The sequence below is a fragment of the Glossina fuscipes genome, unplaced genomic scaffold (genome assembly GCF_014805625.2).
Source record: "Glossina fuscipes isolate IAEA_lab_2018 unplaced genomic scaffold, Yale_Gfus_2 59889, whole genome shotgun sequence".
Lineage (NCBI taxonomy): Eukaryota > Metazoa > Arthropoda > Insecta > Diptera > Glossinidae > Glossina > Glossina fuscipes.
This window is the reverse complement of record NW_024002477.1, coordinates 43,696-51,672: the sequence shown is the minus strand read 5'-3', so window position 1 is coordinate 51,672 and position 7,977 is coordinate 43,696.

The following is a 7,977-nucleotide window of genomic DNA, read 5'->3' as shown; positions in this document are numbered from 1 at the left end:
CCAACTGCTTCCAATGAAAAACCTGTTCCACCATTAACCAAAAATTATATTGCGAAACCAGTTACATCACCCGCCAAAGATAATATTGAAAAAACCAAAACAACACCAAATATTGAAAAAATTGAAACAACAACACATATGCTAAAATCTAATATACCAAATTCCCCAGAATCTCCAGCTCTAAACTTTACTCAACAAATCGCAAGTGGTAATGAATCCATTCTTTCATCCATTAATCAACCTTCAATTTCAAATTATTCACGTGCGCTCACTCGTTGCCCTTCAAATGTATCAATCAAACCACCTAAGTGCAGATTATTCAGCTGGTAAGAATAAATCTTTCACTAAAAATTCCTATAGCGACCTTCTCGACGGAGACGCTGACATGTCAACTTAACCCTCCTTCCACTCTGCCTCCATGTCTTTACAATTAAATAAAGTTTTTAAAATTCTACAATGGAGCATTAAGGGATTTATTAATAATTTTGATGAACTCCGTACACTCGTAAGTGATTTCAGTCCAACCTTTATATCGCTTCAAGAGACCCATTGTAGAACCTCTTTTAATCCTATTCCACCCAAATCATATACTGGATACTTCACGAATGCTGATCAAAATTCATATTCCAAACAAGGAGTAGGTGTTTTTATAAAATCAAGTACACCTCACAAATGCATAAATTTAAGCTCAAACATACAAGCCGTAGCGGTACTTTTTTAGAAAGGGCGTTCATTCAAAACAATCTCTGCGTTTTAAATGATGGAAAACTAACGCACTTTTCAACTCATCACACTTTTTAACATATTGATTTAACATGTTGCTCTCCCTCACTTCTTCCTTTGTTTTCCTGGTCTATTTTTAATGATCTACATAATAGCGATCACTTTCCAATCATAATCGATCTTAAACGTTCAATGTCCACTGTTACTCCAGTAAAACAGGCCAAATTCCTCCTAGATAAAGCGGATTGGATCAACTACTCCAAACAGGTGGACTCATTTTTGAATTCAAAGCCACTTAACGGGAACTGCAACCATGATGCCGCTATTATGTCTAAAGCGATTCGCACGGCTGCTCATGTTTCTATTCCTCAATCCAACACCTCTTTTAAACGAACTAGGGCTCCTGGGTGGTACAACACGCTTTCGTTTTTGAAGAAAAATAAAATGGATCTATGGCACCGCTTTAAGAGATGTCCTGATCAGGTTCATTTGTTATTATACAAAAACGCCAATGCTCTATTCAGGAAGGAACTACGAAAATCAAAGCCATTTAGTTTCGAACTTTTTTCGAGAGGAATTCACAGAAATATAACAATGAAAGTTGTCTGGCACAAAATCAGGAGACTTAATGGAACTTCAAGTCTGAACGAAATCTCTGCTATCTGCACTCCCAATGGAACTTTAACTGATGCAGATGAGATTTCTAATTACTTTGGAAAAGTGTGGTGCGAATACTACTCTGACAGCAACTTCTCCAGTGCTTTCATCGAAAATAAAAGGACTCCAATATCTCTTTCAAATAATATCGATAGATGTGCCATGTTCCTGGAAAATTGCATATCCACCTTAGAACTTGGAAGTTGTCTCTCCAATTTGAAGGGGAGGACACCTGGTCTGGACCGCATCTCAAACCAAATGATCAGCGCTATATCTAAGTCTAGTAAAAAGAAATTACTGGACCTCTATAATAAGGTATTGTAGTGACACCACTTAATAATGAAAGGTTCTTTGGTTTGTTGTAGATTCTTTATTTAGATTTTTGATTGTGCTTAAAGTACTTGATTATACGATTATATGATTATGACTATATGATTATAACTATGTGATTATGACTATGACCTACCTAATGAATGGTCGGTATCTTATATACAGAATAACTTAATGCTAACTTAAGCAATATAACTAAAGTAGGTTATCGTTAAATAACGTAAGCATATAATATATTAATAGCTTACTACTAAAATTGCACTACCTTAACTAGGTTAGTAGTAAAATGTAAATTTAGCAAAACAGTATTTTTGACTAGCCATATACCCTACATGTGGAAACTGGCTACAGTTGTTCCAACTCCTAAGTCAAAAAATGCCTTCATCGCATCGAAGTATCGCCCAATCTCTCTTTTATCTTGCCTCTCAAAGGTTTTGGAAAAGATTATGGCATCTAGATTATCTGGGTTTCTTGAGCCCACGAACCTGATTACAAAGCAACAAGTTGGTTTCAAGCGGGGTAGAGGGTGGATAGACGCTCTTTTACATATTGATTTTTTCACGAGCAAAGCAATTTCTGAATGGAATCATGTAACGATTCTCTCTATTGACTTCGAAAAAGCATTTGACAGAGTTGGTCTTCATGTTATTTTAAGACTCTTGAAATCATGGAATGTTGGACCCAAATTTTTCAACTATATCAAATCATTCATGTCGCATCGGCGGTTTAAAGTTAGAATCAACAATCATGTCTCTGATTCCTTTTCGCTAATGAATGGCATTCCGCAAGGATCTCCTCTTTCTGTCACGCTTTTCCAAATCGCCATCAACGAAATTAGCAAAATTCTTTGTCGTGTACCAAGAGTGGAACATTGCCTCTACGCAGACGTTGTATACATTTTTACAAAAGAAAAAGACAACACGAAAGCAATCAACATCCTCGAATCTATTGGACGAGAGATCTCCGCACGGGCAAACTCGTCGGGGGCTAAAATTTCCATACAAAAATCTAAAAAATGCACATTTGTCGAAAGCAGATTTGCGATGCAGGAAACCTACTGATGCATATTAACGACTTACCAGTACTAAACGTGCAGACGCTCCATGTTCTCGGGCTCACGTTTTCCAACAATTATCGTTGGAAAGCACACTGTCTTCGGTTAAAAAACTCCCTTTTAACAAGGGTAAATTTCATATAGTACGTTGCTTGGAGAAGCCATGCGCATATTAACACTATTGCTTATCTTACGAAAATACTTGTGTTAAGCAAGATTGACTATGCTTTGATAATTTATGGCAATAGCTGCAAATCTAATATCAATATCTTTAAACCGGTCTATCATCAAGCCGTCAGAGCAAGTTGTTATGCTTTTCGGACGACGCCCATAAATAATATTATAATTGAAACTGGTCTCTCAACTTTAGAAAATAGACTGTATGAACATTCCCTTAAAAATTTTCCGTTCTTTTGGTGTTAAACCTCCATGGATTTTGAAAGACTGCTCTTTTGACATCTCGCTGTCCATGCACAAGAAAGAAAATACTCCAAATTACGTCTTCAGGAATCTAATAGCTGAAAAAACCCAAGTATTGGAGAGTACTGGTTGGAATATTTTATACACAGGCAGCTGAAAATCTTCTGGTCCGCCTCCTGCTTGTGCTGTGGTTGATGCTACAGGACGAGTTCTTCTCAACCACATATTTCACGAAAGTACTTCAACTTTCACAACCGAAGCCAGAGCTATTCTACACGCTGCGAACTTTGCCCATAAAAACAAACTCAAAACCGTCATTGTTACCGACAGTTTATCTGTATTACAAGCTATTCGGAACTCTTCGACTTCGAGATGGAGCACCATCAACAAATTAGGGAATATAATTACTACACCCGACGGAAAAATTAAAATGTTATGGGTACCAAGTCACATCGGTTTACTGGGAAATGAGCATGGAAAAGTTGGATCTTCAAAGATACATTGGAAGAAAAGTTAAAGAGAAAATTGCAGAAGGAAATTTACAACACCATCATCAACAATACTCTTCCATTAACCCTCTATTAACTCCACCTTTATATCCAACAAATGTGGAGAAAACCAAGATCCAAACATTTTCAAGAATTCGCCTTGATCATACAATTGCAACTCAACAATGGGTCTTGAAGAAGTCTCCCGCTGTTGTGGACAAATTCTCACTATAAAGCACATTCTCTGCGACTGCCTCAACTTTGCCTTGGCTAGAAGTATTGCATTTGGAACGATCAACCCTTTGAACATTCTACAATCAGCTTCAGAACAGAACACCAATTCAATATATTACTTTATTAATACTACTAAGCTCATTATCTAATGTAAATTTATTTAAATTAGAGCTGATAGCCTGTGTTTCTAGTGCTCAATGTCTTTTTTTTTAGTCTAAAAATTTATTTCATTAGTCTAAAATTAAAATAATAATAATAATAATAAACAGGAAACCTGAAGGTAACTCAACACAAATTTCTCACACTGGGTGATATAAACACCCCTTTAAAATGCTATCTGCCACTAGGACTAACAACGACGGCATCCTAGGGAACGATACTCTAAGGGATTTATCAGCAGAATCCATACAGCTGACCACTATTTTTGTAAAAACTACTATAAAAATTCCGATATGGAAACTTAAAGCACAAAACATTAATAATTTAAACATTCATAACGAACATATGACAAACTGTTAACAACATCAAATAAAGAAAAGAATAGAAAACTACAAGAATCTTTTCATAGAGCTAGATGAAAAAGTAACTTAGTCTACTGTTGTAACAGGAAATATACATACAACCACTGACACACCCATTTATACCAAAAGCTGCTCATATCCAATAGTTTTAAAAGAAATAATAAGAAAGGCAATAAAAAACCCACAAGATGACGGAGTTATAAGGAAATCCCGTTCACTTTACAGCGCAACCATCTGAATAGCGCCAAAAACGACGACACTTCAAGACAAAAGTAATACAGACTCGTTATTGACTATAGGAAATTAAACACAGTAACTGTACCTAGCAGATAGCCCATTCCCGTCATAAACGAGATACCAGCAAATTTAGGAGACACCAAATGTTTCACTATAGTGGATTTAAAAAGCGGACTTTACCAAACACGCCTAAAAGAAACTGACATGGAAAAAGCAGCTTGCTCTGTCAACAATGACAAATACGATTTACAAGATTATTATTTGGACTTAAAAATACGCCAACAATTTTCTAAAGAACATTGGACGATATCCTAAGACATCTACTACATCTACATGGACGATATAATAATATTTAGGAAAGATGAAGAATCGCACTTCAAATATTTTAAAAGATATGTTCTAGTCCTAAGAAAGAGCCAACAAAAAAAATCGATTAGATAATACCGAATTTTTCAAAAGAAAAATTGACTTCCAGAAAGTAACAACAACAGTAATAATAAAATGAAACGATGTAAATGCATCCTTAAAGGACACCGTCACAAACTTAAATATAAACCAGCAAAGATAGATACGAAGGACATTCTCAATTTTGACAATCTGAATTTTTGCAGATGAATCTTCACATATGCAACGGGTACCTTCAGCATCTTGGACTACACGCACCCAAAACTCATCAAGATAGAATCAGGAACAGTGAAAATACAAAAGGGCAATTTCAAAGTTATCCATAATATCGATATCATGCAGTATGAAATCATTTTACAAGAAATAAAATCGCAACGTAAAGTTAGGGAAATAGTAGAACAACCTCTTTTCCCGTTTCTAAAACAACATGCATTACTCATAAAATTCCTTATAAAGCGCCTCAAACAACACATTTACAAAAGATCAATAGACTCTATCGGCAGCATATGAATATGGATTTCCGAAAATCAAAATAGTCAACAAAACAGACAAAGAACTTCAACTCATAGGAAGAGTTGGAAAACGTAGAGTACCATCCCATGGGCAAAATACAACATTTTAAAACCATTCATCCTGTGTTTCAATTAAATAAGGAACATAAATAACGTATTAATGTATTCTCAGGTACCCGCCCTTCAATATAGATGAATTACTATCGTGCAGCAAAGTAAAAATTGTAAAAAATAATAAAGATGCCTTATATATTCGATAGATAATAATGAAAATTGTAAAGTCATCCTATCTAAGCCAGTTAAATATAACAACATTTTTGAAAAAATAGAATTTGCGACTTTTTAAATTGTAACGCCACATTATTTGGAATTAAGACACAAAGTAACACGATATATGCCTAACGATATGTGAAAAAGGGCTGCTAGTAAAACCGATTGACCTATGCACAAGTTAAGATAAAAAAAATTTATCAAAATAAATAATGAACATACCCCCTCAATAGAAGACATTGGAAATGACTTGCTACTATTCAAGTAATACAACGGATATCTAGAAATCAAGAAAGAAGTTCACTAAACGGCACTTTCCTAATAAAATATAACAACGAAACAATAGATTTATATGGTCAAAAATTCTTTTCGTCCGAAACAAGCGGTAACAAATCCCAGCATTTTTATAACCAAAAGACGATGGAGATACCATAGAAGAGCTTTTATCTCTTGAAAGACTACACGCTCGAAATTAAAAACATAAAGAAATTCAAAATCTTAGAAATAAAAACCAAGTGCACATTCGGAGCACTTGCAACCATAATACTAATTAGAACCATCATTTGAAAATTCCAAAACATCAGATGCGAGAAAAGGAAAGGAAAACAAGAACGGGAAAAATTAGAAACGGTACCCAAAACCCAAAAGCATCTGTACATCATCTACATTCTAGTAATTGAGACGATAGTACCTAAAGGGGGAAGAATTACCCTCGTACACATTGAAACCCTAAGAAATAGATGTTCATCAGCAATAAACAATAATTGGATTCTCATTAATATCTCTGACAGCACCGAAACTTATCACATCAATTAACCACCCATAATACAAAGATGCCGCAAATTATCAATAGGTAAAATGCCGCAATATCCAGATCAGCTGACCACCTGAACTAACAACCACTGTAGATGAACAAACACTTCGCAAGATAAACATCCTCCAATGTAAATCGCTTCTATTAACTCTATCGGCAATTCCCAGACAAAAATCAATAGTCAATATAAGTTAATCAAATATAAAACCAAAAAATAAGTTAAAATCAACAGAAAGTATAAATTAAGCCACTTAACCTAAGTGCTTTTCTGTAATTACACTCAATTGGAGTAATGAAATTCTAAAATAGAAGTTTTGTTAATCGAAACTTAGTGCAAAAATAAGTTTATTTATATGAGTTGATATTTAACCTTTGATTCAGTGTAAAAGGTCAACTGATTTCTTGCCCACACAATGAGATTGGAAGGCAAAGCACCCAAATGGCTGCTAATTAACAGCGGTGCTACTGGTATTGATAACAGAAACAGGAACAATTCCTGAGATTTTATTAACTTGTACTTTCAAGAAAATGTTAGGATATCTTGCCATCTAGTTGTCTCTAATCTTAAGGTTACATTTTTGGAGTGTAGGTACTTAACAACTTTGGTCTTTTAAAGTGTCTCTCTACAAAGTTTCTATTGAAAGTAAAAACGAAAAACAGAACGGATATGAAACAATTTATAAGGTCTTCACACAACGGTGCGTTATTTCGTTTCTGGAGTTAATAAGTCGCAAGTGGTCAACACAATGGGCAGTCGCGTTACCATATTATTTTATAAGAAGAAATGAGGAAATCGATGTAAATATAGACAAAATATATGGTTTGAGAAGTAGAACTAGGATATAAATGAATATATGAGAAGCAGCGATAAGAAAATTAATGTAAAAACCAATTAAATTTTTGACCGATTAGTGAAACAATGGTTGATTAGAGATATCGTTATAAGGAAACGTATTGTAATTTTTAGATTTTCGCGACAAAAATCGGTTAGCTACTGGATCAGAGAAGACAAATTTTCGACTTTATACGCGTCCCTACGGAAGCTGAATCCCTAAATGGATTCAATACTTTGTCGTGAAAGTTCGTTGATAATAATAATTTGACATATAAATTAACCTTACCGAATTCGGATCAGGCAGGTCGATTTTGAGGATCCCAAAGTTCTAAAAGGTCTAATTTTTAATATTTTATGATTTCCTTAGGAAATCAATCATAAGGAATTTGGATTACATACATCTATGTATTATGCCACACCACAGATGAGAGCTCTTATTAAAGCTGAATCTTCTATAGCGACAAAGCTTAATTTGTG